Below are 5,621 nucleotides of genomic sequence, written 5' to 3' on the forward strand. Positions count from 1 at the left end.
TATAAAGTTTGGGTGAAGCAGGATTAGGTGATGTGCATGACAAGGCATTTGACAAGGTTCCACATGGTAGGCTTATTCAGAAAGTCAGAAGGCATGGGATCCAGGGAGGTTTGGCCAGGTGGATTCAGAATTGGCTTGCCTGCAGAAGGCAGAGGGTGGTGGTGGAGGGAGTACATTCAGATTGGAAGATTGTGACTAGTGGTGTCCCACAAGGATCTGTTCTGGGACCTCTACTTTTCGTGATTTTTATTAACGACCTGGATGTAGGGGTAGAAGGGTGGGTTGGCAAGTTTGCAGACGACACAAAGGTTGGTGGTGTTGTAGATAGTGTAGAGGATTGTCAAAGGTTGCAGAGAGACATTGATAGGATGCAGAAGTGGGCAGAGAAGTGACAGATGGAGTTCAACCTGGAGAAGTGTGAGGTGGTACACTTTGGAAGGACAAACTCCAAGGCAGAGTACAAAGTAAATGGCAGGATACTTGGTAGTGTGGAGGAGCAGAGGGATCTGGGGGTACATGTCCACAGATCCCTGAAAGTTGCCTCACAGGTAGATAGGGTAGTTAAGAAAGCTTATGGGTGTTAGCTTTCATAAGTCGAGGGATAGAGTTTAAGAGTCGCGATGTAATGATGCAGTTCTATAAAACTCTGGTTAGGCCACACTTGGAGTACTGTGTCCAGTTCTAGTCGCCTCACTATAGGAAGGATGTGGAAGCATTGGAAAGGGTACAGAGAAGATTTACCAGGATGCTGCCTGATTTGGAGAGTATGCATTATGATCAAAGATTAAGGGAGCTAGGGCTTTACTCTTTGGAGAGAAGGAGGATGAGAGGAGACATGATAGAGGTGTACAAGATATTAAGAGGAATAGATAGAGTGGATAGCCAGTGCCTCTTCCCCAGGACACCACTGCTCAGTACAAGAGGACATGGCTTTAAGGTAAGGGGTGGGGAGTTCAAGGGGGATATTAGAGGAAGGTTTTTTACTCAGAGAGTGGTTGGTGCGTGGAATACACTGCCTGAGTCAGTGGTGGAGGCAGATACACTAGAGAAGTTTAAGAGACTACTAGACGGGTATATGGAGGAATTTAAGGTGGGGGGGTTATATGGGAGGCAGGTTTTGAGGGTTGGTGCCTACAATGTTGGCAGATCAGGGAGGGGGAGAGTTCCCTGGATGCTTTGTTTCAGGAGGTAGTCACACCCATTAGATTAGCTGCCTGAAATTTGGTCTCTGGTCAGGGACAAGAGGGTGTGACTGTGAGTGAGGTGGGTAGTGGAATCCAAGAGACAGGGATGGAGGAGCCTCAGCCCCTGAGCTTGTCCAGCAGCTCTGAGTTTCTTGCTCCTCTGTGGATGAGAGTGGGGCTGTAGAAAGGATGACCAACCTAACTGTGGCACTGTGGTTCAGGGAGCCATTCAAGAGGGGGGAGAGAAAAGAAATGTAGTGGTAATTGGAGATAGTGTAGTCAGAGGAATGGACTCTCTGTCGCGAGGATGGAGCATCCTGAAGGCTGTGTTGACTGCCTGGTGCCTGGGTTTGGGATATCTTATCTGAACTGCAGAGGAATTTGCAGTGGGAGGGGAAAGATCCAGTTGTCGTAGTCCATGTGGTTACCAATGCCGTGGGTAGAAGGTGGAAGGAGGTTCTGCTGAGGGAATTTGAGCAGTTAAGGACAAAATTAAAAAGCAGAAGTAAAAAAGTGGTAATCTCTGGATTACTACTGAGCCACGTGCAAATTGGTCATAGGGTCAAGAAGACTAGAGAGTTAAACGTGTGGCTTAAGTTGGTGTGGGAGAAGTAGCTTTGAATTCATGGGAAATTGGCACCAGTACTGGGGAAGGAGGGAGCTGTACCAATGGGACGGGCTCCACCTGAACTGTGATGGGGCCTGGATCCTTGCGAAATCACATAACGAAGGCTGTAGGTAGGGATTCAAACTAAATAGTAGGGGGTGGGTTGGGGAAGTTTGGATGAAGAAAAAGAGAAAAGTGCAGATAAAGATAAAGAAAAAGCAAAAGGTAAAAAAGAGAAAAGTAAGAGTGGAGTAAAGAAATGTCAAATACAAAAGAGAAAGAGATGAGAAGATTTTAAAAACACAAGAGCGCAAGGACACTATCTGAATGCTCATAGTATTTGAAATACGGTCAGTGAACTTGTGGCATAAATTAGTACAAAGGGGTATGATTTAGTGGCTATTACAGAAACGTGGTTACAGGGTAGAGAGAATTGGATATTAACTATTCAATGGTATCAGGTAGTACAGAAGGATAGGCAGGAAGGTAAGGGAGGTGGGGTAATGCTCTTAATTAAAGATGAGATCAGAGCAATAGTGAGAGATGATATCAGATCTAAGGAGCAGAATGTTAAATCCATCTGCGTAGAGATTAGGAATAGTAAAGGGAAAAAATTTCTGGTGGGAGTTGTCTATCGGTCACTGAGTAATAACATTACAGTGACACAGGCAATAAACAGTGAAATATCTGAGGCATGTAAGAATGGAGCAGAAGTTATCATGGGGGACTTTAACTTGCACATAGATTGGGTGAATCAAGTTGGCCGAGGCAGTCTTGAGGAGGACGTCATAGAATGCATCCATGATGGCTTTCTTGAACAGCATGTTACTGAACATACAAGTGAATGTGCAATGTTAGATCTGGTCCTGTTCAATGAGACAGGTAAAACTAGTGATCTTGTAGACAGGGATCCTCTTGGAAAGATTGATCACAGTATGATTGAATTTCTCATACAAATGGAGGGTGCAAAAGTTTGATATAAAACTAGTGTATTATGTCTAAGCAATGGAGACTACAATGGGATGAGGAAGGATTTGGCAGTGTCGACTGGGAACACAGGCTATATGGTGGGACTATTGAGGAATAGTGGAAGACTTTCAAAGAGATTTTTCAGAGTGCTCTACAAAAGTATATTCCAGTTAAAAGTAAGGACAGCAGAGGTGGGGAGAGCCAGTCTTGGATGACTAAGGATATAAAAGAAGACATCAAACTAAAAGATCGAGCATACAAAGTCACCAAGAGTAGTGGGAAACTGGAAGACTGGAAAGACTTTAAAAAGCAACAAAGACCCACTAAGTGAGCAATAAAGAAAAGGAATATAGATTATGAAAATAAACTAGCACAAAATATAAAAACGGGTAGTTAAAGTTTTTATAATTATATAAAGAGGAAAAGGGTGGCTAAAGTGAATGTAGGTCCCTTGGAGGACGAGCAGGGAGAATTGATGTTGGATAATGAGGGAATGGCAGAAGCTTTGAATGACTATTTTGTGTCGGTCTTCATGGTGGAGGACACTCATAACATGCCAAAGAGAGGAGCTATGGAGGCAATGGGAGGTGAGAACCTTGGTACAATAGCTGTCACTAAAGAGATAGTGCTGAGCAATCTTGTGGGCCTGAGGATAGATAAATCCCCTGGTCCTGATGGAATGCATCCCAGGGTACTGAAAGAAATGGCAGAAGCCATGGTAGAGGCTTTGGTGATAATTTACCAAAATTCACTAGACTCTGGGCCAGGTCCCGGCGGATTGGAAGACGACAAATGTCATGTCACTGTTCAAAACAGGGTGTAGGTAAAAGGCAGGTACTATTGACCAGTTAGTTTAACATCTGTAGTTGGGAAAATGCTTGAAGATATCATTAAAGAAGAAATAGCGAGACATCTGGCAAGAAATGGATCCATCAGGCAGATGCAGCATGGATTCAGCAAAGGCAGATCCTGTTTGACAAAGTTACTGGAGTTCTTTGAGGATATAACAAGTGCAGTGGATAGAGGGGAACAGATGGACATTATTTACTTGGATTTCTGGAAGGTGTTTGATAAGGTGCTGCATAAAAGACTTAGCAATAAGATAAGGATGTAAAGAGTTGGGGTGATGTATCAGCATGGATACAGGATTGGTTAACTGACAGAAAGCAGAGTTGGGATACATGGGTGTTACTCTGGTTGGCAATCAGTGGTGAGCGGTGGTGCCATATGGGTCGGTGCTGGGCCTGCAACTGTTCTCCATATATATTAACGATCTCGAAGAGGGAATCGAGTGTAGTGTATCTAAGTTTGCTGATGATACCAAACTGAGTGGAAAAGTAAATTGTGCAGAAGATATGGAGAGTCTGTAGAGAGATATAGATAGGTTAAGTGAGTGGGCAAGGGACTGGCAGATGGAATAAAATGTTGGTAAATGTGAGGTCATCAACTTTGGAAGGAAAGATGGAAGAACAGATTATTATTTAATTGGTAAAAACTTGCAGCATACTTCTGTGCAGAGGGACTTGGGAGTACTTGTGCATGAATCACAGAAAGTTGGTTTTCAGGTACAGCAGGCCATCAAGAAGGCAAATAGAATGTTGGTCTTCATTACCAGAGGGACTGAATTTAAGAGCAACTGTACAGGGTCCTGGTGAGGCCACACCTGGAGTACTGTGTGCAGTTCTGGTCTCCTTAATTAAGGAAGAATATACTGGCTTTGGAGGCAGAGCAGAGGAGGTTCACCAGGTTGATTATAGAGAAAGGAGTTTAGACTATGAAGAGAGATTGAGTTGCCTGGGACTGGACACACTGGAATTCAGAAGGACGAGAGGAGATCTTATAGAAGCATATAAAATTATGAAAAGGATAGATAAGATAGAGGCAGGAAAGTTGTTTCCACTGGTAGGTGAGACTAGAACTAGGTGACGTAGTCTCAAGATTCATGGAGTAAGAATTTATAAAAATTGCATTGGCAGTAACCAAGAAGGCTATAGCAGTTACTTGGAAATCGGATTCGTATTTAAGTATGAATCGTTGGAATAATGAAATTTCTAGTTGTATTCCACTCAAAAAAATTACTTATAATTTAAGACAGGGGTCTCCAACCTTTTTTGCACTGCGGACCGGTTTAATATTGACAATATTCTTGCGGACCGGCCGACCGGGGGTGGGGGGGGGGGTGTAGGGTTGCCAACGAACAAGAGTAGCAGTCAAATGCGTTGTTTACCCAAAAGACTACGATCACCATGAAGTCTTGCGCGGGCACCAATGCGCATGCGCATCGTGACCAGCCGATTTCCACCCCCCCCCCCCACCCCGGAGCAAATCCTTTTTGGCGATGCTGTTCGTGGGGGTGGGTGTTGATCACGACCGGAATATTGGTGATAAGTGGGTAATACACTCAATTTTGTTTCTAAAAAGGTTTATCTAACGAATTTAATATTAAACACAGCGCATATTTTCCTCGCATGGATATAATGATAAGTCAATTATCAGGGGAGCTTGAAGTAAGTGTTGAACGAACTTCCAGTAGAAGTGGCAGAAGCAGGTTCGATATGATCATTTAAAGAAAAATTGCATAGGTATATGGACAGGAAAGGAATGGAGGGTTACGGGCTGAGTGCAGGGCGGTGGGACTAGGTGAGAGGTGTTCGGCGGGACTAGAAGGGCCGAGATGGCCTGTTTCCATGCTGTACTTGTTATATGGTTATATAGGTCACTTATAAGTCAATAGTATTATAACATTTTAAGTAATATTCGGATATTAAACACACAGCACATATTTTCCCCGTACGAACATATAAAATCATTGCAACACACCAATATCGCTGAATCATTGCACCTGGGTCTTCCCAAGTGCA

This window comes from Mobula birostris, chromosome 15, assembly GCF_030028105.1.
Source record: "Mobula birostris isolate sMobBir1 chromosome 15, sMobBir1.hap1, whole genome shotgun sequence".
Taxonomy (NCBI): domain Eukaryota; kingdom Metazoa; phylum Chordata; class Chondrichthyes; order Myliobatiformes; family Myliobatidae; genus Mobula; species Mobula birostris.